This window comes from Erpetoichthys calabaricus, chromosome 6 (assembly GCF_900747795.2).
Source record: "Erpetoichthys calabaricus chromosome 6, fErpCal1.3, whole genome shotgun sequence".
NCBI classification, from domain to species: Eukaryota; Metazoa; Chordata; class Cladistia; order Polypteriformes; family Polypteridae; genus Erpetoichthys; species Erpetoichthys calabaricus.
The window spans coordinates 37,952,774-37,980,194 of NC_041399.2; positions in this window are offsets into that span (position 1 = coordinate 37,952,774).

The following is a 27,421-nucleotide window of genomic DNA, read 5'->3' on the forward strand; positions in this document are numbered from 1 at the left end:
GGCACAGTGGTAGTGCTGCTGCCTCGCAGTTCGCTTCCTGGGTCCTCCCTGCGTGGAGTTTGCATGTTCTCCCCGTGTCTGTGTGGGTTTTCTCCGAATGTTCCAGTTTCCTCCCACAGTCCAAAGACATGCAGGTTAGGTGGATTGGCGATTCTAAATTGTCCCTAGTGTGTGGGTGTGTGTGCGTGTCCTGCGATGGGCTGGCGCCCTGCCCGGGGTTTGTTTCCTGCCTTGCACCCTGTGTTGGCTGGGATTGGCTCCAGCAGACCCTCGTGACCCTGTGGTTAGGATATAGTGGGTTGGATAATAGATGGATGGATGGATTTTAAGAAAATTAGAGCAGTACATTCAAAGAAAAAACGCTGACAGGCAGAGGTGGTTATTTAATACAAAAGCCCTGCCCCGTGTGAATGCATGTCTTCTGCAATACACTGATTTGATTTTCTGGATGTATTAATTTAACAATATTTTAGCAAAAAATGCATGCAGTTTGCACATTGAGACCACTCAGCTGGATAACTTGATATGTGGATTCTGTATCACAAGTAATGTGATTTTTTTTATGGTTGTTTTTATGCTATTTGGTTTGGGAAAAAGGAAGACATTGCATTTATATAGCACTTTTCTGGACACTCAAAATGCTTTACATAGAGAGGGGGGAGCCAATTCAAACAATGTGAATCATCCTCCTGGATGATAAGATGGCAGTCATTTTTTGCACCTGTGAGCTCACTACACATTAGCTATTAGGTACTGCAGGGGTGAGAGAGAGCCAATAAGGGACAAGGGATGATTAGGGGGCCAGAATGACTAGGCAGCGATAGGCAATTCAGGCAGAGAGTACCCACTCTTATTGGAAGATGCTCATGAATCTGCAATGACCACAGAGAGTCACAACATCAGTTATACATCTCAGCCAAAAGATGCCACCAATTTTTACAGAAGAGTGACCCCATCACTGCACTGGGGCAATGGGATCCACAGACCACAGGGTAAGCAACCCCTGCTGGCCTCACCAAAACCTCTTCCAGCAGCAAGCCAAGCTTCTTCTAGATTGTCTCCCACCCAAGTACTGGCCAGGCCCAAACATTCTTAGGTTCAGATGAATTACTTGTTCTGAAGAGTATACTGGTATGGCTGCTGGTTTACATTAGGTTGGATGATTCAGTGATTTGCTGCTTTGATCCAGCATTGGTTCTAAAGATGTGCATTCCATGAGAAATTTTGCTATCTCCATTCTCCATGAAAGCATAAGATTAAAAATCGTATCTTGGGGTAAGTAACATATTAACAAAATATCTTGTTTAGGTGGAGTTTTTCTTTAATGGACCCTTAAAATGGAGGAATGAGGAATCTCTTGTCCCTCTGGGTTTTTCGACAAATGAATGAAATGTGGGGCATACTTCCCTTTGGGTTGTCCAAGTGTTGCTCTTTCCCATAAGGTGTTGTTCCTTCCATCTTCTCCAGTCGGTTTGGGGAAAGTGCCTTGCTGTTGTGGATGGCCTGGTTTGGCTCTTTCTTTTATCATGCCTTTCCACTGATTTCCACTTCCTATCCTTCCTCCAGGCTGTTCAAGATACAATCGTTTCTTAAGCAGGCTATGGATGTACCTGCAACATGCCTGTAATAACATCTCATCCCTTCTTAGCACAAGGCTGTTCCAAGCGACCCAAAGGGTATCGTTCACGCAGCATATGAGGTGCCAAGCCTCCTGGGTGGCCTCAAGCATGTGAGTACCTGACAATAGTCTGTAGAGTATTGAGTGGTTTGAGAGGTTATCCCTGGATGCACAGGTCTTTTGATCTTGCTTTAGGGATCCATCAGGTACTGCATAACTGGGAATTCCCAGAAGAGGTGCAGTGATGTCTCCTCAAGAAAGGCGCACCATGAACAGTGCATGAAGGAATAGAGTGGCAAAATCAACTGAATGACCATCCACGCTAGATCCTTGCATCTGTTGATGAGTTTGTTGGAGGCCATGTTCTCCTATAGCAACTGCTTAAACCTTTACTCAACAATGTTACCAGTTTGACAAAGTTCATACAGTTTATATTATACAGTTAGTACATACAGTTTATAGTCCCAAAACCATACCTATGTCATGCCAGTAGGGGGCACCCTTCTTTGTGAAGCACTAGAAGTAGTAGTAATAGTAATATTGTCACTTGTACAGAGTATACGGTGAAATCTTTATCTCCGTCTCCAACCAACATGCAAATCAGTGGTGTCAGAGTTTCTATTTAGGGTGTTAATTGGAGGTTAATTTCTGGTTAAATTAGACAGTGTTGTAATGGGAGATTTTCTTATTTTTTTGTTTTTGATTAAGAATTTAGACAAAGTTTACATTTATTCTTTTTTATTTTTTCATTCTTAGCATCATTGATTGCCACGACAGTTAAATCTTGAGACTGCGCTACAGGTGGCATCATAAGCACCACCATACATATAGATCAGCTTGTGTACTCAGTTTATCTGAAATCAGGATACTGCGAGTGATTATGAACTAACCTCTACTTTGTTTGAATCTACAGCTTTTTGATCTCTGCTTTTGTCTTTGAAACTTGATTTTTGATTAGCATTTTGAGATCTTGGCACAGAGGTGCAGTGGGTAGCACTACTGCCTCACAGTCAGGAGACCCGGGTTCGCTTCCCGGGTCCTCCCTGTGTGGAGTTTGCATGTTCTCCCCGTGTCTGCGTGGGGGTGCTCTGGTTTCCTCCCATAGTCCAAAGACATGCAGGTTAGGTGCATTGGTGATCCTAAATTGTCCTGTGGTGGGCTGGTGCCCTGACTGGGGTTTGTTCCTGCCTTGTGCCCTGGGATTGACTCCAGCAGACCCCATGATATAGCGAGTTAGATAATGGATGGATTTTGAGATCTAATGATCGATAGTTTGATTTCTCTGTATAAATTCTGCAAATTTCCTGACCATGTCTATCTTATGGTTCTTCCTAGTTAAAACAACTTTTCTGTCTCTCCTTTGAGTCAGAACAGACAATGTCATAAAGTACATGCTTTATTTATGCTGTATTTTTATTTTGGTTGTATAAATCATTTTACAACTAATGTATTACAAATTAAGAAGACATGTAATTCCTCCATCTCATGCTCTCTTTCACTGATCTCATATTGCACATCTAAAAACTTTCTGTCTCTCTCACCATCATGAAGGAGGATGATGAAGGCATGTGCCCCAGATCCCTTTTCCGTTATTTATTCTTTTTTTTTTCTGCTGCATTTCCATTCCCATCACCACTCTTGTCCATCTCAAGTCCTATTGAAGGGTCTTTTACTACAAGCTCCACGTATTTCCTGTTGTGTGGAGCAGCAGTGGGGTCCATCAGTACATATTTTACATAACAAATAGTAAAAATATTCAGCCATGTTTTTAGTTGCAGATGTATGACAAAAAAACTCTGCCCTCGTTTTTCTGAATTTTTTTAACGTAGTCACTTGAAGATGAGCAAACACAGGTGCACACGGGAGAAAATTGGCTATAGCTCAGCAGGAAGTGTGGTGTCTCACACCTGTGTCCTGCTCAGTGTTAGCTGCTTGTTAAAACAATAAACTATTTAAAATTTAAATTGAAAAGCAAGAGTTAACAAAAGAAATGTATTTGACTAATTTAATTCAAAGACTTGTTCGATTTCGTATCCTGTGAAACGTAAAGTCAAAACTAACGATGCTACATACTAAGCACCCTTAAAGTTGTGGGTACTCAGACATAAAATTGTCTCCATTATGGAGTTTGAGACACCCTGGCATAATGTTTAAGGACAAGGAATGCTGCTGAGATCAGAGGGGCACTGGCTTAATTGGGGCCTCTGCTCATAATGTCAGTGGAAAATTGCATTAGTTACACTCACTAATCCTGCTACTGGATCGCAACATGTTGCATGTTGATCAGCACATAGAAGTGCAAATTTCACAATACTCTGTACACGTGACAATAATAACCTTATAAACTCATAATATCATTAAGTATGTTTATAAATTTAATAGACCTTTCAACAGTGAAAAGGTATTTCCCACATATGATGCTACACTTCAATTCCTTCCATATGTTTTTGGCAGCTCGAGCTCAAGCAGGTTAGACGAATTGTCTAGGCTCACATTGTGACTCAGAAGCAGGACGTGACCTGGCATTATCACAATGTGTGAGTCTGGTTGTGGGTGGTGTATGTAAGAGTGCTCTATGAATAAAGCGAGGATTTGTTTCTTGCCTAGACGTGATGCCTTTGGGATGAATGTTATTAATATTGTGACACATTTTCACAGGGGTTGGACTTCACTTCAGTTACTGGTTTGATTGTGAAGTGTGAGATGATAACATGTCCTCCCACAGTCCAAGTGGATGTCTCATTATGGAGGTGTCATTGCACGTGCCCTTTGTTTGAGTCCAGTCTGGGCTTAATTTTAAACTTTAAACTGCTTGTTTTAAACACCAGCTGGCCCAAGTCTTGTCAAGTGTGACACACTCCCACGTGGCATATAAAGCTGCAGAACTTCTCTTTTCGCATAGCAGCTATTAGTTTCCCGCACCTGCTTATACCCCTCCAAAGTACCAGAATGTCTCCTTATCATGTGATTGTATTTTGAGATACACCCAGAATGGGTGGCCAGAAGGTTTCTTGATGCAATTAGCCCATGTGAAGGTCAAAGCCTGTCCCATCAACATCTGAGCCTGTCCATTCTTTTTAAAACTTCTCCCCACCAAACAATAATTGGAGGCAAAATAAACTTCACTTTCAAACAGTAATAACAATGTACAAACATATTCCCATTTTCCCTCACAGTCCACTATAACTATTTGTATTTTTGCTGTTTTTTTTTTCAATTGAATGACAAATCAGAAACTACAGCTCCAGATCCATCAATACTGCATATACAGACATTCCCACTATTTGTTTTCATCCAGATGTAGACACCTTGGAGTGTACTAAACCTTCAGGGAGCTGCTGATCTACACCATGTAACCTCCTGTATTTGTCTCTTCAGCAGTTCCGTAATTATGGTAAATCAATGACATTCCATAACATGACATGTTTCATTGTCTACTCTGTCACGCACATGTGCTCGGGAAACAGTTTGAAAGCTTAGGTGTTGGTAATTCTCCACTGAGACAGGAGGTGGCGCTGTGTACTAACAACCTCTCTTTTTGCCCTTATGTAGAAAGGAGGATTGACACCATTCCATCTCTGGCGTCACTTCCAGGGTCCCACTTCCTGGACCCACCTCATTCTCCTAGAATACTTGAAATCTAGAGAAGCCGCCATCTTGGGCAGTCTATCTGAGACAACAGTACAGGGGACTAAATGTTTTTGCATTTTACACGTTTTTTTTTCAAACCTTTTCATTATAATTATATGGGGTTGGCAGGAAGGTGACCCAAAACTTTGATGTTGCCTTGCTTTTTCTTTACAACACTCTGTTCTCTTATTTACCTTAAGATCTGTTAGAGTGTATGCTGGCCACAATAGATACTATATATCTGGGACTATATATCTGAAAAGCGTCCCACTCTTCCTTCCAGCTTTCTCTATTCACTGTCCTTCTCACTACTTTTTCACCTAGCTAAGCCAGTTTCTAATCAGTCTGTGTCTCCTAATTACTCATTAGTTCAACGGACACTATTGCAAGACTTTAAAATAACAACTACATCTTATAAGGTAGTATAAACATCTGTGTGACATGTAGATCACAACAAGGCTTTAAACACAAAGACTGTTATTTCAGATCCCCCTGTACCCGAACAAGCTACCCAAGCTACTCCTGGGTTCCAACTGTAAGAACTAATTATATATAATTGTAGTGTATCCCACTTATGTAAAGCTGATGTCACATTACATGACTTCTAAGCAGAGGGGATGACAAACTTAATGACTGAGCATGTCATATTACATGACTAGATATCCAAGGGAATATTAAATTAGACAACTACAATGACTTCCCAGCACCCTTTTGACCCTTTTTCTGACCATCAGCAACATGTTGCCTAATGGGGCCAGCGTCCAATCAAAGCCTTTAAAGGTATGGTGAGCTTGGCCACAATCTTGTCTCTTTTTTTTCTTTTCCATTCTGTTTTGGAAGGTAAAAAAAATGTGATATCATACAGATATGCCACTCTTCTGTTTACAAGATCCAAAACACAAGCATTATGTATTCTTTATCATTGCATTATATTCAGTTTACATTCAAGTGAGCACTCAATTGTGTTGTCAGCTCTCACACACATACAAGCCGCTCATATGGCTAAAGACAAAATCATACCTCATTGATTTTGTCAGGGAGAGTTGCAGACTTGTTGGTCTGGGTCATTGGGTATCATGGGACCCTGCCGCAACTGCACTCCATATGATTAAGTAAATAAAGTGTATGACAGAAAATATAGGAACGGTTGTGTAATGTGACATGGCCTTAAGTCACCTTGGATAAAGGACCCAAATACAGTATAAATAAATATACAATAAAAAATGCATATATTTTTTGCAATTGGATCATAGGCAGGTTACACAAATGGCTAGCCTTCACACAATGAGTCAATGGTGGGGACTGAATTGGCAAACCAAGGGTTTAATGTCCATTCATTTAGCTACTGCACTACACATTTGCACCCAAAATGGGGGCGAGTTAGAGTTTCTAATTAACTTCACAAGTTCATCTTTGGGTGGAAAACTGGAGCACCCAAAGAACAACCCATAGAGACAGAACATTGAAAGTCCACACAGATAGTGATTGGCATTGAAGCGCTCCTGAACCTGGGAGGCATTGGTGCCAACTAAATTCCAAGAGATCGCTCTAATATTTTGATGGAAGACCCAACAGGTGAAATGCCTCAACACTGAAACCAATGTGGTCGATTTCTGCAGCCAAACTTTATTTGACCCTTAAAGAAAAATGCTTAAGAGATTCATAAATCACATTATCTACAGTACAAATCCTCCATTTACGGAGTGCTGCTTTAGCAAATATTCTACCAGTTGAAAAAAACGGCATCCAATTCCAGCAGAAGCAACATTCCAAGATACAGGTAAAGACTGGTAAAAGTGCCTTGACGCCATCACTCAGCTTATATATTTATACTTCATGATAAGGTAAGGAATGTAATGCTGTGCAGCCGACAATCAAGATATCAGGAGGCGCAGGCTCCCTTTGTAGTTTCAGACCCCCTGTAGCTGCTAAAACTCCAGGCTAATCTCCTAAGTCGACTGCTCCAGAGGCCAAATGGTCCGGGCGGGAGGGCTCACCGTAAAAGCAGCAGGTGCTACCCTGTTAAAGAGCCATTTGCACCACTTCCACTCCCCTCACCTCGCCCTCCCCCTCCATCCAGGAATACTGCAGGCCTGTCGAGTTATCAGTTTGTTTTGACTTTGATGTTTGCCTGGGAGAATCTGGATCTTGTTTATTTGCGGGCATCCCTCGGTGTGCGTCACGACAGCTTCTGGCATGAGGTAATTAGCAACGAACTGTGGTGGCTGTGTGAGAATTTGCTGAGGTAAAGCAATGAGTTAGGGAGAGGCCTACCTGCCGTCTGGCTCAGGACTTACTCACTAGGATGTGGTGCAGACTGATTTCATGTGAGGGGAATCCATGGGCTAGAAAGAATGAAAAGTCTCACCTCCTTGGAACCTTTCCTGACTTTTAAAGAGCATACCTGTCTCCCGGAGGGGGCTTTTAATGTAAATGTTTAGGTTTAACAACCTGTATTACCTAGTGCCATCATTTGCTATATGCCTTTGATGACTTTTCCTTAGCTCTCCTAACAAAAGTGTGCCTGTCCTTGGAAGAATCAACAATAAAAAAGGTCAAAGTTTTTATTTAACACCATAATTAGTGTGATATGCTTAAAAGATAGGAACAGAAAGAATCCACATGAAAAATTTTGTTTAATCAATTCAAACTAAAAAATAAAATACATTTTTTAAATAATATTGTTCTAACAATCTTTATTTTATTTATCACCTTTCATAGACCACATCATCACTTTACAAAGCGGAAGAGAGAACACTTCTGATTAACAAAACTAAATGCAAAGAATGAATGCATGACGTTTGTTCCTTTGAGTGTTTACTTACTTGTACAAGGTGAGTCAAAATTATGTTAACACTAATGGTACTGCTATGTATATACTTATATAAAATTTTTGTGGACAATTTATGTGACACATATGGTACATATGTTGAACATGATGGTGAACAGGTTGAGACATTCCCGTAAATCATCTTGCACATATGAAGTATGTATTTTTGCGAATAAATTGTTTCCACAATTCAAATGTTAACATAATTTTGACTCACCCTGTATATGTATACCTATTGCCGCTCTTGGGCCTTAGGCCACCGTCACAAGCTCTCCAGGAATCTCTCTCTCTTGGGCTTGGCCCATCCTCTTGGCATCTGCTTCGAGGTCCTGGGGCCAAGTGTTCTTTTGGCCAGACTCATCATTTTTCCTAGAAGATTCCATGTGAGGGTTTGCCTTGTGATGCTTGAGACTGGCCTACGGATGATGTAGCCAATCCAGCTTCAATGTTGCTGGAGAATCTCCTCCTATTCCAGCTTTTCTGATGGTATCAGGCCAAAGAATCTGGAGGATCCTTTTCAGGCAGGCATTAATTAATGTCTGGACCTTTTTGATGGTGGTTGCAGTGTTCCTCCATTTCTTGGCTCCTTAGTGTAGGACTGACTTCACATTGGAATTGATGAGCCTGATCTTGGTGGCGATGGATGTGTCTCTGGATCTCCAGTCCTTTTTAAGTTGGAGGAAAGCTGCCCATGCCTTGCCAATACTTGGATGTAACTTTGGAATCAGTCCTACCCTGCCTGACAATAATGCTGCCAAGATAGGTGAAGATTTCCACCTTTTCTATCGCTTTGTGTTCCAGCGGGATGGGGGATGTATTAACAGAGTTGACCTTGAGGACCTTGCTCTTTCATCCATTGATGTTAAGTCCTTTGGGTGCTGGCCTTCCATTAAGGTCATGTTCAATGTTTGTAAATTTTCTGTACTGGTTACAACGTCAAATCCAACCCTATGTAATGTTGGGCACGTTGCTTTACCTGTCTGTACTTCAATTGTAAAAATGTACATAACAGTGGTGCTTAGTTCAAAGTGATAAATGGATCCAGTGTCCATGCTTTCATTCCCATTCCTATTTGTGGCCTCTGTGGGTTTTCTCTCTGTATTGGCATTGATTTTTCTATGGATTCTCTGGTTTTGCTGAAAACAATAATAACATGAGTTTGTTGAGTGTTACAACGTGATGGTAAGATGAATGCTGAGTTGAGAGAAAGACTTGATATGGATGTGATACGTGTTGTGCTGAGGAGAAAGGTAGTTTGGGCAAAGGATGAAATGATGAACCAAGATGGAGGTGGAGGGCATGAGGCCAAGACGAGGCTGAACAAGATGTGGCCAGAGGGAGTACTGGATGTTATGAAAACAATGGATCTCACCCCAAAGTATGCCCAGAACTGCAGAGAATAGAGGGAAAGGATTTGGGGGCAATTGGGTAACCTTGGTAAATTCGGAAAATGATCTCAAGTCTGTGATGATGCTGTATTTTTGTTCCCACATCTCTTTAAATGGACTTATTAGGTTAACTGATAATTAAACAAATTAACCCTGTTTTGTGAATGCGCCCTATGGTGGCTTGTCATTGCTTTGTGCTCTGGCCCCTGTGATAAGACAGCCCCCGGGCACCCACAGACAGACGCTGAATGTCCAAAAACACGCACTGTTTATTTACATAAATGTCCTGCACCCAACACAGTGCTCCAATCCGCCCAAACTCAGCCCCTTCCTTCCTTCACTCTTTGTATTCCTTCTGCCTTTACTCCTCTCCTCCCAAGCTTTGTCTTCCTCCTCCCAACTCCGGCTCCCGAGTGGAGAAAGGCGACCTCTTTTATTAGCACCCGGATGTGTCCCAGGTGCTCATTGACGATCGTCCAGCAGCACTTCCTGGTGTGGCGGAAGTGCCACATGAGCCCCCGGAAGCATTCCAAATGTCCCTGGAATTCCTTCCATCAGAACTTCCGAGTGTGGCAGAAGTGCTGACGTCCAGGGCTCCACAATCCTGTGAGGGGCCCCACTTTGGTGACCTTGAGCCCCAATAGGGTTGAGCTTCTATGCTCCGTTCCCGTGGCCCCCATACAAACCAAGGTGGCTGCCCTCTCGTGGCCCAGGGGAGGTATAGTCCCTCTCCGGGTCCTTCCAGGCGTCCCGGCTGTGCATGGCCACCAGCCGTCCGCCACACCCCCCACTACCCTGAACTTGATTGAGCATGTTGAACATTATACACATATATTGCAGCTGGGTGCAGAAATGACAGCTCCACAAAAGGAAATATTGGGGTGCCAAATGGACATCCCATTTAATATTTGAAAGTCCAATAAAAATAAACAGCCTTGGGCGTACTTGCCCTCCAAAACCTTGGGCTAAAATAAAATAAATAAATCAACTGGTTAACCACTGGTATCAGATCAGTGTCTCAGAAGCACCATCCAGTGGGTAGCTCTTTCCAAAAATGATGCCACCACTCAGGTACGCCACACTCTGACAAGTTCACAGGTGGATAGAAATACAAATGGTACGTTTTGTTTAAACAAACAGAAAACAAAGTAGTTTGAAACTGATTAATATAAATGGAGCCCAGCAGTTTAAAATATGGCCAATTGACTATGGAGGAGAGGAATTCAAAACCATAAACCAAAATAGCCTTTCAAAGTAAATTCTCATTATACTTAATTGTTGGCATTAGAGACAAATTGCAACAGCTTTCTGAGCATTTTAAAGACGTGACCACGTGACTGTGCCTGTCACATGCCCACATTCACATTGGCCACACCCCTAATGACATGTACCTTTACAGCAAGCCAATTCCAAACAGCAGCAAACAAATAACTTAAGAAACAGTGAAAAACTAAAATAGAGGATATTAAATATGAGAAACAAAACTTTATTTTTCACAGAATCATGAATAAATGGCATAGCAGCAGAATGATGAATAGGGCATTGCAGATAGGATTTCAGACACGTAAAGTAAGTTCTTTTCATACCAACATATGTTTAGGTAACATGGCATCTTCTCACCTTGATAGGCAGGTACCAAGATGCCATACTGTCTGAGAAGAGTGGGCCTAATGACACAGTATGGATCTCTGAAGCATCCTTAGTCTCCACTTTGTAAACACATTTTATCTTTAGAGTGTCAGGAGGATCAGAAACCATTTAGGCATCACTGGGCACAAGGCAAGCGCCAGCCCTAGTAGTAATGCCAATCATTAACAAGACACATTCACTCACATATCAGAACAACTGAAAGCCACCAATTAACTTAAAATGCATGTATTTAGGATGTGGGAGGAAAATCAAACAAAAAACATACATGGATTAAAGGAGAACATGCAAATGCTATATGACCACTACCAGTGCCTAAAACTGTGAGGCAGCCACTCTAACTACTATACCCTGAATAACATGACATGACAGTGAAATTTTGAGATAGTATGTCTAATAAATAACTAGAATCTTCTGACTAGCAACATAATATTTCATTGTTGTTAATATTCATCCATGGCAGGCCTGTTTGAAATGTGAAAGGCACATCTGCCTTATTTGCACTTACTCTCCACAGAAAGAAGCAAGAAAAGACAGGATGTTGTTTAATTTTACTGCACTTTTAGAACAAGAAGTACTGAAGGGAAGGAAATGAGTGGAAGTTAGTAAAAGTGAATCCTGTCAAGGACTTGAAAATAATCATATTGTTTTACATAATTTTACAACTTGGCTGTAGTCAGATGAATTTAAGAACCAATGAAAACTTTTTTTACCTTAAAGCATTGTTCTATTTTTGTTTCATTATATGGTAGTCCGTAGACTCAGACTAACTCAGCTGCATCAGGGACAAGGTGGGCACCAACTGTTAATGGGGGTGCCTGTCCATCTCAGCATACATTCTCATATATTAAGCCAGTTCAGTGGAGCCAATTAATCTGTGCCATGTGCTTCAGGGTGGTGTTCAGATTACCCAGAGAAAAACCACTGAGGCATTAGAGAAGTTGACTCCACACCAACAATAAGTGAGATGTTAGCTGAAAGCAGATCCACGAAACACCACCATGCTGCCCACTACAATACAAAATACTTTATATAGTGGAACAGTCATTAAAAAAATTAAAATGTTAGAAACACATTCTGATAGATAGATAGATAGATAGATAGATAGATAGATAGATAGATAGATAGATAGATAGATAGATAGATAGATAGATACTTTATTAATCCCAAGGGGAAATTCACATTGTTGAGCCTTAATTAGATGTGTACAATATTATACATATATTATATTATATTGTATATTACTGTGTACTGTATTCCGCCATGGTGTGCTAAGAAACACCTCCGGGGGTCTTTTCTGACCACTGCTATCAGGCAATTCAATGCTTCCATCTGATGTCTTTGTTAAGTTTATTTGTATTTATGTATGTATGTATCGATTGATTGATTGATTGATGGAGTGATTGATTGATTGGATGTATTACCTGTCCTGCAAGTCTGTATTCTTGTTTTTTTCTGTTTCTGCTGTTGTATGCATTTGCATTTCCCCATGGGATTTATAAAGTTTATCTAATCCAATCTAATTCTGTATAGAGTATATTTATTACTGTACATTTTGACACTGATCAACAGAAAAAGATTATTTAATATTAAAGTGAAAACAGATCTATGCAAAGTGGTCTAAATTGATTACAAATATAAAACACAAAATAATTGATCATATAAGTATTCACCCCCTTCAAGTCAGTATTTAGTAGAGACACCTTTGTCAGCCATGACAGCTTTAAGTCTGTGTAAACAGGTCTCTTACCAACTTTGCATATCTCCACAATGCCATTTTTACTCATATTTTACTATATTTTTCTTCTTTGCAATAATGCTCAGACTCTGTTAAATTGTATGAGGATTGTGAGTGTAAAGCCTTTATCAAGGCCAACCACAAATTCTCAGAAAAAAAGAATGGTCAAACCAAATTAGTTCTACTGTGATTCAATGCTGCATAAAATAAAATGTGAAAACTTCCAAGAGTGTGAATACTTTTTATAGACTCTCTATTTTCTTGCTGTTACATATTTTCTTAAACTTGTTCAATTCAATCCAGGATACTGTGGTGCCAGATGCACCTCCGACTCCACTCATAAAGGTTCAATTTAGAATTGGCAAACAACAAGAAGCTTGCACATTTTAGACATGGGAAGAATACTGGAGAAGCAAGAAATGGACCAACAAAAAGAATGTGCAAAATCTTTACACACATCCCACCATGGGATTTGAACTCTGGATACTGGGTCTATGAGGTAGCAGAACTAACAGCTGTACCACCATGATGCACATTTACTCTTGCTTCTTGTTAAGTATTTTTAAAGCAGTGTTTTTCTGATATTTACCCACAAAAGCAATGCAACTGCTCCCATGGTGATCCCTTATTCGTATACACATGTCTTCTCATTTTGAATGCAATTTATTTCAAGACTAGGTGGTAGAGAATCATAAGTGCAAGTCAGGAACTAACTGGATGGACTGGCTTTCCATCACTGGCCACATCCATCCATCCATCCATTGTCTCCCGCTTATCCGAGGTCGGGTCGCGGGGGCAGCAGCTTGAGCAGAGATGCCCAGACTTTCCTCTCCCCGGCCACTTCTTCTAGCTCTTCCGGGAGAATCCCAAGGCGTTCCCAGGCCAGTCGAGAGACATAGTCCCTCCAGCGTGTCCTGGGTCTTCCCCGGGGCCTCCTCCCGGTTAGACGTGCCCGGAACACCTCACCAGGGAGGCGTCCAGGAGGCATCCTGATCAGATGCCCGAGCCACCTCATCTGACTCCTCTTCCTAGTTTTCATCCTCTTTCTCTGTACTTTTAGCATCTGTTTGCTCAGAGGTTGATGCGCTTGCTGTTTCCTGAGCAGTTCTTCTTTTCTCCACCCTAGTGGCCCACTTCTTCTCTTCTTTCATTGTCATCTTTTCGCTTTAAAACTGATTAAGTCAGTGTTTGTGTTGCAATTATTTCACTAAAGCTGGCACTTTAGTCTTCAATCTGCCTGAAGAAAGATTTAAGATATGAAGAGGTAGGGGAAGTGATGGCGAAGGTGGTAGGGAATGAGAACGGAGCCCGTATAAAATAAAATAAGGAATCACCTTGAAGGTCAATTATCACCCCAAAAGTGGACAGTAGATGTCACGTAGTATATGTGTACAAAATTTAACGTCTAATGGTTTGCGAGCTACAGGTGATTTTAAATCCTGGGCAGACAAACGGACAGCCACGGTAGCGTATTATATAAGAAGATTGGAGAAATGGCAGACACTGAGGAGGATAAACAATTCAAAAAGACTTGGAAAAGCTTCAGACGAACTCTTGTAAAATGCAGTTTAATGTAGAAAAGTGCATAGTGTTATACACGGGAAAAAGGAACATCAATCATAAATACAAGATGGGACACACTGCCCTACAGAAAGCAACCTCTGTAAAAGATTTAGAGGTTTATATTGAAGTAACGTTTTCATCATCTAAGCAACACACAGAAACTATTGAGAAAGGAAAATAAAATGTTAGATTATATCGTAAAAGCTGTTTAATATAAATCAAGGAACTCTAAGCACAGTCTATATAATGCTCTAGTGAGACTGCATCTGGAGTATTGTGTGCAGTTCTGGTTACCCCATTACAAGAAAGGCACAGAAGCACTTGAAGCTGCGTAGAGGAAGGCAACCAAGTGCATTCCAGGACTTAAGGACATGCAGTACTCTGTCAGACTCAGACTCATAGAGTTAAACCTGTTTAGCCATGAGTAGAGGAGACCGCCAATGGACCTAATTCAGGTCTTTGTAATTCACAAAGGCATCAATAAAATAGATCCAGCAGAATTATGGATTCTGGGTGAACCATGTACTCGAGAATACCAGTGGATAGTAAGGGGAGGTGCATTTAGGACTGAAGCCAGGAAGCACTTCTTTACACAAGGAGTTGTGGGAATCTGAAACAAACTACCAGGACATGTAGTTGAAACAGAAGCCTGGACAATCTTTAAGAACTGGGTGACAAATTGGGACAGCTGAGCCATTAGCTAAACAAACCAGCAGGATGGACTGAATGGTCTCCTCTCATTTGTCACATTTCTTAAGGTCTTATGTTCTTAATGCATTGCCAACTGTAAGTACGCATGAAAAGAGAAAGAATATTCAGACTCATCACACAAAGTGAGTAGGAAGGGCTGTCTTCTTGATGTATGTCAGTTAGGAGGTGATGATGCTCAGCAGTGACTAAAGTGACTCCCTAGAGAAATCTAAGAAAAAAAACACAAAACGTTTTGGGGAAAATTAAATCACCCTCAAAGTACATTTTGGATTCTAAAAACTGTGGGAAGAAATAAGGTGTATGGATAAGCGATAAGCACACTTAAAAATAGCATTTGACTTCTAAACCGTTTAAGTAAGAAATATAGCAGCCTCGGAAACTTTCCCAATCCAGGACTGCGAAGAACTGCATATTTTGCATTCAGACTGTTATTTTGGGTGTCCCCAGTGAATTTGGTCCTGTAGCCTTGCCAGGTTAGCCCCAATTCTCTAATCACTAAGCTTGCAGAGCCAAAAAGCACCTGGACTTATTCAAAGATGCCAGTGGACACCGAAAAAAAAACTAATAGATGAAAAAAAGAAGAAATGAAGTCATTAATGGTTCAAATTGAAAATAATTGGTGTGCCTTGAACCTATACATGCACGGTAATAAGTCAGTTAAAACATACACATGGTTGGATTGCATATCTGAAGAAATGAAGTGAAAATCAGAGAGAGGAACCTGTTGGCTCTTCCAGAGACACAGGAAACTGCTGTTATAGGGCTGAAAACAATTCAACCTCTGACCCCTGAGAGTGGTATGAAGAAGGATGAATAAACAGATGCATGATTTACTTCTGCTTGAAGCACAACATGAAGGCTGACAGCATGGAGTTTAGCTACCTGCCACACAACCTCCGGAAGTTGGGTTCTACTTCCAGCCATAACACTGGTTCGGCAGAATTTTCATGTCCTTTGTTTGCTTGTATATATTTTCTCTTGCTGCTTCAGTTTCTTCCTTCACTAAACAAACATGCATGGCAGATCAATTGATAACTCTAACTTGGGCCGGTGTATTTTGTCTTTCCATGGACTCACATCCCATCTAGGGTTAGGCTCTGGTTCCTTCGGATGGTGAAGGTAAGCTCTTCTTGTACAACTGGAGAGATAGATGAAGTTTTGATTGGAAAAAAAAGTATTATATTGTTTGGAAGGTGAATTTAACATAATAGTAGCTCATGGTCAACCTCAATTAAAATCTGTGATTACACCATGAGGCATACTGCAGAGTTAACTTTGTGAAAGGATGAGCTTTTGATTAGAAAAAATTGTTATTGAAGCTACTGGGTTCAATTACCTATGCAAATCACAGGATTGATGCCTTTTTATATTACAAAATTGCCTATTTAAATTAATGACCATGAAATCAGCTAATTCTGGAGACAAAGTAATTTACCTATTATATTTGGATAATGGATTAAGTTAAGAAAGAATGTTTTTTTTTATAAATCTTGATTATTTTGTCATTGCTGGCTGAAATGCCAAGTGTCCCATCAGCTCCACTATCTGTCTGGTAGCTATTGAGTTCTCTGCTGTCATGAGGTGGGAATGGTTTTGTTTTGTGTAAAATGTCAGTGTAAGGAGGGCCAAAACTGAATAATATGCCAAATTCACTACCATCAGCTGAAACATTCTAATGTTTTATTCAGGTTTAGATTTTCTGCTCCCCAGTTTCTTGATAGAACCTTTGAAAGGCCTTAAAGTTTTAATTTTAAGTTGAAACAACAGTAATATGCAAGCAAAATTTCACCAACTTCAACTGAGTTGTTTTAGTGTGATGGATTTTCTGACCCTTTCCACAAGCACCACCACCCTTTTCAATGAAACTTTCAAAATGCCCTATAGCCTGGATTGAAATTTTTGAAACATCATAGAGCCTATATTTTAAGTTGGTTATACAACCTACTGTATATACTCGTGGATAAGTTCTCGGGTCTTGATTTTACAGTATAATTTCTGGTATTTATAATGTCAGTCATATAAGTCGAATGCGGAAAACTCGCGCTATTGGTACGAGGGATTATGATATGCTATCGCCCACCAGAGAGAGTAACCATGGAGCACACTGCCTTTTCTTCTATGTGGGTGCGGCAATGCGCTGTATCAGCGGGTGCTGCTAATGTCTCTCTCTTTCTATTGTGCCTACGTGACCACACGCTAATACCCGAACTATTATGAAGCAGCATTTGCACTGATTTGTGTTTTTTGTATCTCTCACACTCATACACCTTTATCGTAAGAGCATCCCTTATCTATGATGGAGCAGTCGATTATAAGAAAATAGGAAGCTGGTTTTAAATTAAACGTCGTTGAAGTAGTGAAGGAAATTGGTAACTGTGCTGCTGCAACAAAGTTCGATGCATCTGACAAACCGGTGCAAGATTGGAGGAGGCAAGAAGATATAAAAAAAATAAATAAATAAATTAGTGTCGCATTTTTGAACGGGCATACAAGTCGGGGTCTGATTTTATGATCAATTTTTTGAGTTTCAAGACCCAACTTACACGTGAGTATATACGGTACATGCAAAATTTTGTGAAAATCTGTTCTTCTGTGATTGTCAAGCAAATAAACAGACATGATGTGAACTAAGGATTGAAATGATGTTGTTAGTTTTCAAAATAGATAATTAACATCACACAAAGTCAAAAAATTCAGAAGAAAGACACAGTGTATTAAAATAATATAGTCATTACTATTTAAATTCTCACCCTTTCGGCCGTGCGATAGACTGGTGACATGTCCAGGGCTGTTTTATGCCTTGTTCCCAGTGTTGCTGGGATAGGTTCTGGACCCCATGACCCTGAACTGGATACAGAATGTTTATCTAAAGTATGTACACACATTATGTTATGTATGTTCAGTATAATTACACCGTGTAACCATTATGAGGACCAAAGGAGATTTCAGAATGCATGTATGGTTGTAAAGTTTCACATATTACATATTGAGATACACTCATGCCTGTCAAATAGAAATTTAAAATGATTTTGTTTTTAATACTTTGACAAATCCTCATCAGAAATAGCAATGAAAGTGGTGCTGGAGTATTTAAGAATAATGCTTTTCTGGGTGTGTATGACAATTTTCAGATTATCAGGATTTTAGTATCATCATTCTTGTTCGTTTGCATTTGTGGCAAAGTGGGACGCATCAGTTAAAGACATCCAATGACTGTAAAAACACACACACACACACACACACATACACATCCACACACACACACACACATATATGCTGTATATACTGTGAAGCCCAGGGCGTGTGCAGCTGCCCTAATCCGACACAGACAGGCAAAGAGACGAGTTTAGCACACAACACCCAATTTATTTACATAAATCCAGCACACACACTAAAGCACAGTCCCTTCTTTGCTGGCAGTCCTTCTGCCTCCACTGCTCCTCAGGCTTTGACCTCTTCTTCCCGACTCTGGCCCTCAAGTGGTGGTAACTGGCCCCTTTTTATAGGGTATCCGGAAGGACTCCAGGTGCCCAACGAGCTTCCTTCAGCAGAAGTGGAGGAAGTGCTGCCAAATAGGGCCCTGTAAAAGTCTAGGCACCCCCTGACAGTGGCCACGGGCCCCAACAGGGTTGAGCTTCCATGCTCACAATCCATGGCATCGCTGCAAGCCAAGGGGGCTGCCATCTGTCGGTCCAGGGGAGAAACCTTTTTTTTAAAATTACACTCTCCCCCAGTCCCTCCATACTCCGGCTGTCCCGGCCAGGTAAGAGCTCCGGCAGTCCACCATAATACATATTTACTAACTGTATGCATTCATAGTATGTACAGTACACAAAGTATATGTATATAAATATGTGTTTCCATGTATATAAAATAAAGACAGGAGACAAAAACTAAAAGAAATGAGGGTTGGGGTTCTGTAGGATGCCCCTTTTAACTATAATATCCAAAGGACAATGTTGGGGTACAATCATACCAAAACAAAACAATCGGTGGATGCCATTTTAAAACTTAAAGTTTCTCAGAGGTGCATAGCTCCGGACTTCTGCAACAATGATCCAAGTCTGAACACCAACATCTGGTTGTCATTCAGTTTATATATCTAAATTACCATGGATCCCAGAGGTGACCTCAGTGGTCATGGCTTGTCTATTCCTCCATTCTAAAGATATAGACGGAGCAAGTGTAGCGTCAATTTCCCCATATTTGTCCAGCATAAGCTTGTAAAAGGCTCCCAATGCACACAAGTCTGAAAATACAGTATAAATAAACAGTATCCGTGTATTATTTCATATGCATTTCTTACTGGATCTGAGGTGAAGGGTATGCAGTAAAGGATTTGAAGGTTACACAGAACCTCACCTGTTTTCTTCTACCTTCTTCAGCCACAAAGAAACCAGTCTACTGTAGGATCCAGAATGTCACCACAAGCCCAGCATCCTTACCTGTCCCTTCTCATTTCTTACTTTAAAACCCCATGAAAACCAGGAAGTTCTTGTTATTTGTGGACAAGACCAGGAATGAGACACGCTGGTGTTTTCCCTGCCTGTGGTTATTTTTTTTAACAAAATCTCATCATTAAACAGCATTTGTGGCATTCCAACTACAGCATGTTATGCCATCGTGTTTACTTTTTTTGCGATACACAATATATAATATGTGAACAGCATATACATACAGTATATTTAGAAAAAAAGTAACATTTTAGCACAGTGGGTACTGCCCCCATCTCATATTTCAGCATACTGGGTTTGAATCTGGTGCCCAGACACTGTCGGAGTGGAGTTTACACTTTGCCCCTATGTCTAAATGGATTTTAATTTCTATATTCTAGATTTACTCCACTTACCCCAAGATCTGCAGGTTAGGCTGACAGATAATTTCAGATTGGCCCTATGTAAGAAAGCATGCATGCACATATTAGTGGGCCCTGCAGTGGACTGGTGCACTTATATTCTGAAAATAATAATAATAATAATAATAATAATAATAATAATAATAATAATAATAATAATAATACATTTTATTTATACAAGGCACCTTTCAGAGAACTCAAGGACACCGAACAAACAATAAATAAATAAATAAATAAAAGACACAATTATAAACAACTTAAAACATCAGAAAATCTAAAAATTAAAACCAAACAAAACCACTATAATCAGAAGGAAAAAGAAAAAGCCATTTTAAACAGATGCGTTATAAGTTTACATTTGAAAGATGAATATGATTTGATGTTTCGGAGCTCCGCAGGTAATGAATTCCAGAGCTTGGGAGCAGAACGGCTGAAAGCTCTGCTCCCCATGGTGGTTAGACACGCGGGAGGGACGGTCAGATGGGTGGAGGAAGAGGATCTAAGGTTACGGGATGGAATGGCAACATGAAGAAGGTCAGACAGATATGGAGGGGTGAGGTTATGAATGGCCTTAAATGTTAATAGCAGAATCTTAAAATCAGTTCGAAACTTAATCGGGAGCCAATGAAGCTGCTGCAAGAGTAATATGGTGAATAGATGGGGTTCGAGTGATGATACGTGCTGCAGAATTCTGGACTAACTGAAGCTTATGAAAAGATTTATTAGGGAGACCAAAGAGGAGTGAATTGCAGTAGTCCAGCCAAGAAGTGACAAGACTATGAACAAGAATGGCAGTAGTATGAGGAGTGAGGGAGGGGCAAATGCGATTAATATTACGTAGGTGGAAGTAAGCAGACCGGCTGATGTTATTAATGTGACATTAGAAAGATAGAGTACTGTCGAGGATGACACCCAGACTCTTGACCTGAGATAATGGGGAAACAACAGAGTTATCAATAATAAGAGAAAGATTATTGGTTTTGGATAATGATGATTTTGAACCAATGAGGAGAACCTCAGTTTTGTCACTGTTTAATTTAAGAAAATTTGAAGAAAACCAGGATTTAATTTCAGAAATGCAATCAATAAACGAGGGTGGTGGAAAAGAGGAGGTGGGTTTACCAGCAAGGTAGAGCTGGATGTCATCAGCGTAACAGTGAAAATTAATGTTATATTTCCGAAAAATATTGCAAAGGGGAAGAAGGTAAATAATAAAAAGAAGAGGCCCCAGGACAGAGCCCTGGGGCACACCAGAAGTAACAGCGGTGGGTTGGGGTGTGAAGGTTTTAAGCTGAATGAACTGAGTGCGGCCTGAGAGGTAGGATCTAAACCAATGAAGTGGAGTGTGAGTAATGCCAATCAAAGATAATCTATTATGAAAAAGAGATCAAGAGAAAGAGAGTGTAAAGTACTGGGAGTGCCATTGTTGTACCCATTGGTAGCATCACTAGGAGCAAATAAATTTACAAAAGAAAAAGAGAAAACGGCAAATTTCTTAGCTATCCATGGCGTGACTTGACTGTATTTCCTAGCTAATGTAGCCAGCTGTGCCCCAAATATCCAATGCTTCCTTTACTTCCCATCTCTCTCATTGTTTTTCTGCCTTCTCTTCTTCTTTCCACACTGTCTGGACAAACACTTTCCTCCTGACTCTAAGTTCAATGAGGCACTGGCCATGAAATGGCTTTATGCACTAACTCTGAGTCATCTTCAAAACTTTCCGCGTAGATTTGCAATGGGGACACCAGAGCCCCTGCATCCCCGAGCCTTCCATTGGCCATAAAATACATGAAGTCCAGGGCAATATTCTTTCTGGATGTCCTTTAAAAGTGACAAACCAGTCCCTATATTGCTGATTGAGGCCTTGTACTCCCCTCCATTGGTCAAGTAGTCACAGTTTTCAGTTATGTTTCTGGGTGCCAATGCTCTTCTGCTTTTACGTATCAACCAATGTAGGCCCAGGTTTGCTGACCCCCTAATGGTGCCCTTCTTCCTTTTCTGGCAGGGTGGCATGCATTGTCTGAGGCTAGAGCCTGCTTCTCCCATTCTCTTTTTCTCCCTCTGAATGATTTATTCGGTCCTGCCCAACTGGCATTCCCCATAGTCACCAAAGCACCCATTTCAATCTCTATTCATGTATGTGTTTGATTAACTTCAACTGTGAAATAACCTCATCTCCTGTTATGCTTTCCTGAATTTATGTTTTCCTCTTAAAATTTTCTTTGCTTAACACACATGCAATTTTCCTACAGCTAGAGAATAGTGTTTGATAAGATGAGTGCATTAAGTTAAAAAAAATAAAATTCCATTTACAGATAACACATCCTTAAAGTATGCAATGATGTCGGTCACAACATTGCCATGTTTCAAAAGACAGATTATTTCAGGATGATCAAGTGTATACCATTAAATTAAAAACCTCTGCTGTACTAAATAACATCTAGTACTAAAATATCCATTTGGTTCTACTCTTAAAGAATGTGCCCAGTAGCACTTTATTTGAAAAGCTCCTTGTACTTATCCACCATATTACCGTGAGTTAAGGCACAGCATGTCAAATTCAGAGGATACAGTTAGGGATTCCCAGTCTAATCAATCAGTTATGCAACTGCACCCCCACGCAGGCACATAGCCCTCCCGCCGATTTCAACTCTGTTTATTCTAGGTATCTATGGACATTTTGTTTTCCATCCAGCAGCATTACAGCACATCACCCTCTGGGGGTCCAGGACCAATAATCTCTCATTGAAAGACACACTGCTGTAAACCAAATGCCGCCAAGGGAAACAGTCTGCTGAGTGACACGGGGCAAAATGGTGTCATGTAGTTGCAGGCAAGGCTGCCATTAATTTGAAAGGAAACAGCCTGTGAATATGCATATGCACAAGAATGAAGGCTAGTCACTAGAGAACAAGACTTCCCCGATAGGTGCCGTCTCTGAGGGCAGTTTATCGCCTTATATCTGCACTTGATTAGAAGGAAGGTGTTGCTTTTTACAGTCATGTTGGTACGATCACTTAACAGGACAAGATCCAGTCTTTACTAAAACTTTCACTAATGTGATTAAGCTCAATTAGAAATGCTTTGGCAAGCTCTGAGCCTCTTCAGTTGTTAAAACAGTAAATAGCCAGTTTTGAAAATTAGGAAATGAAATGGAGTTCAGACAAGAAATTAAATTAAAGGAGCAAAAAAGCTTTCATTTCCTATAGAAAATCAGGCAAAATGAAGAACCACTGCTACCACCTATTGTAAACACACATGTAATTGGGATGGTCGCTACAGCTCTTATATTAACTTTTCAAATAATGGTATGCATGTACAGTAATAAATAGCAGCAATGACTTTCAAGCTGATATATGACTTTTAACAAGCTGGGAAAATGAAACCAACTCAAAGTTTGAGTCAATTATGTCAGTAGCTTATATGAAATGTGAACGATGGTTAGATCTGTCTGGAAGGAGGCAACCTCTACATTCCTTCTGTCTTCATTAGTAATTAATGCTGAGTGACTCAGTGCCATTCCACTTAATCACACTATTCCATAGATTGTGAGATTCGATGCTCAAGCCAGGCCCACAAAAAGTAGTTAATTCTTAAGACATGAGACATAAGACATGTTTTTCATGAGAACAGACGTTTGTCCAAAATAGCAAGTCAAAGTATTTAACCTTTTATGAGTTCTAAATCATGTAGATACAAAATCAAAAAGGTACTATTACTGAAATTCTCATTAAATACTCTTAAATAACAGTCCAGATCACCATTGCAATACTCCAAATATGGATATCATAGCACTGGACCCAATAGAGCCTGCATATTAATGAATGAGTTCTCTGTGCAGATTGACAAATATGGAAGAACATTCGGTTTATAAAGTCAGAATAATTTGTATAATACAGTTAAGAAATACATTAGTTTGCACCAATCAGCATATACAGTAGATAAATAGTATAATGCCTAACACACCCTATATCTTTGTATATCTAAAGATCTAATTAAATAAATTAAAAGTTTTTGGCAAACATCTTAGAATCAGATTAAAATTTCTAATATATACCACTGCAGTCAAAATTTAAATGTAATATAAATATCTACATGTTGAATGTGCTGGAAACAAATCCAGAAAGAACAGGAAAAGCAAACTCATAAACACAAATTCACATAGAATGTTTTACCGTAACAGTAATGAAGGGGGCTATTTAACATCTCCATTTTGCATTTTCTTACCTCTCTTAGTTATAATTTACAATTAAGAGTTTCTGCTACCACCCATAAATAAAAAGCAACTTTTAGAAAATGAACAGTGGGAATAAACATTCAGAAACCGAAGAAAGTTGTCTTCTGATTCAGAGGCGTAGCTAGGGTTTTCAGCGCCCGGGGACAACTGAAGATTTCACGCCCCCTCCTGTTTGCCAAAATGCAATGGGGAAGGGAAATTTGGTGCCCCCTGGATGCTGTGCCCGAGGACAAATGTCCCCCCTTGCCCCCCCAGCTACGCCACTGTTCTGATTGCAGTGGGTGATCAAAAGTTCTGAACCTTAACCTATTAAGAGAAACATTGCTAGAACCAAACACGTTTTATATTTCAGTGTCATCTGTGTGAACACTTGATAGAATGTTCCCAAAGCTTTTCTACGCACCTCACATGAAATGTTTTGTCTTGCCTATGCAATCACTATTCTGTAGCAAATGTGACATCTTCCTCATTGCCATAGCACATCTCACATAAGTTGGGGCTGTAGGTCTTCAAAATGCTGTTGTGCTGTGATGAGCATTTCAAACACTGCAGGCAAACGTAATACTCCAGTGGACTGCTCTTCCCTTCCATCCTATAGAATAAATCATATATATATACTCTCAGATTTTCACCTCTCTAGAGAAATCTGTGGGAAAAGATTTGGAAGTGATGACAAGGTTATTGAAGTAGTAGTTAAGAATCCAAGGTTCAGGGAAGGAAGTATATATGCTATTGTTTCTCACTGGTACAAGGCTGGTGAAGCTGATGGAGATTATGTGAAGCAATGAGCAGTGTAGTAAATGTATTTAGTTATCGAGTATGTTCAAACAATTCTAAATTAAATAACTAGTGATTTAAAAATAAGTGTTGTAAAACTTCAAGAGAAGCTGTTATATTTTAGCCACCCTCACTAGAACACTGTACAATGCAATTTGTTAAAAAAAATTGTGAATGACATAGTATGTCTACCAGCATTAATAGACAAGGACTTCACTCCAAGGCAGTCATGTGCGAATTTATGGAAACAAGTCTAGGAACACATGCTGCAGCTAAGTAATTTTAGGTCCCATTCCTACTACATCACTTTTTAATATATTGTAACAGCTTGCCCAGCCACAAACAAACATGGCACTGCAATGTCCACAACACACACGTTTATTAGACTATTTACCAATACTATTTACATGACTGCACTTAGTCCTTGGTCCTTGGTCTTTGGTCCTTGGTCCTTGGTGTTGCCTTCACTCCTGCCTTGCAAGCTCCATCCTCTTCCACCCAACTCCGGCTCCCCGAATGGAGTAAAGTGGCCCAGAAGCACTCCAGGCGTACACCATCCCTGGTCTGTCAGCACTTCCTGGTGTCCTGGAAGCTCTGTCCCCCAGGGATCAAGGACCGTCCGGGTGCCCTGGGGCAGGGTTCCTGGCCGTCTATCACTATATATATATATATATATATATATATATATATATATATATATATATATATATATATATATATATATATATATATATATATATATAAATATATATATATATATATATAAAAATATATATATATATATATATATATACATATACTGTATATATATATATACTGTATATATATTCATGACATTCGTAGTTCACAATCTGATTGTGTGGGTGTTTGCCTACCAGGTAACGCTTGTGGTTGATCTGCAAGTCGGCAAACATCCGCCACGGTACCCTCTTCAGTTGCAAGAAGCAGATCATAGAATGTTGCATAGTTTACTGTCAAATAATACAAAGAGTACGCAACACGTGTTTTACCCTCATTCTGGGCTCATCAGGCGTACATGCTCACTGCACCTCCTCTCGGAAATCGAACCTCGGACGTCAGCATCCAGAATTAGGGCAAAACACGTGTTGCGTATTCTTTGCATTATTAGACAGTAAACTATGCAATACACACACACACATATATATATATATATATATATATATATATATATATATATATATATATATATATATGTATATATATATATATATATAATCTTTTTTTTTAACTGTGAGGCACTGTATGTCTTCCATTTTATTTTTTGCAAGAATTATGACATTTTGTAAATCTAACATGAAACCAATAAGCAACAGGAGCTGCTAATCGTTGAAATTATAATTAATCCATGCGGACATTCATATATTGTTTCCACAAAAGGGCAGCTGGAACATGTGCCATGATAGTTACCTATAATCTTAGTTTTGGTTTTACCATAGTGGCCCATGACTGAAACAAAGAGGATGACTTCCAGTCAAACAATTTGTTGCACAGGTGTTGTTATTCCTGCTTGGCATTTGCCTGATACATATCTGTGAGGTCAACTGCAGGGTCATCAGCTGGTGCCACTCTTCACTGATGTTTCGCTCCCTAACCAGTACATCTTCTGGTGGAGCGGCAGTGGCCGAATAGGAAATTCTTCCTGCCACTACCTACAGCTGGCCTTACTGTGGGGTTAAGCACCAAAAGCTATTTCTCCTCCGTAGCCACCACCAGTAACTTTCCTTCTCTGCCAGCTCTTTAATGGCCTTCTGTAAGTTGGCACCAGACATACCTATAGCCCATAGGAACCAGAATACTGATAAAGAAACTGGTCCAAACATTAGGGGAGTATCATAAGCTTTAAGGTTCTTCAGTCTTTAATTTTAAAGTATATTATTATTAAAATGAAGATACAGTAATATGGAATTTTTAGTGATGGTTTTTAAAGTGCTGAAGTGGAACTGTCCCAGTTCTCGATGTTTACAACATAAATGCCAGTTGATCTACAAATTTTACAGTGATTTAATTAGTATGCAAAAGGGTGTAGTGGGAAAGAAGTGTAACAGTTGAAATTGCAAGTATCTCTGAATGAGGTCATGCAGATTGAGAAAATGTGAATAATGGATTATTATTAGATTAATGCACCCCAAAAACATAATGAAAAGAAATAAAGAAATTCATACTGGGTTGAATCATTTTGGAGTGATGGCTCTGAGGATAAGGATCTCCGCTGATATCTCGAAAGTTGCAGGTTCAAATGTGTTGAACTGGTTCTTACTCAGTTTGTCTCTTGGGCAAGACCCTTAAATTGAGAATTGCTCCAGGGGCAAAAAGACAATTTCCCCTCAGGGATTAATAATGTATATCAAATCAAAAACAATAACTTTTGTTAAATCCTTCTTATCTACAGTATTATGTAGAAATAAT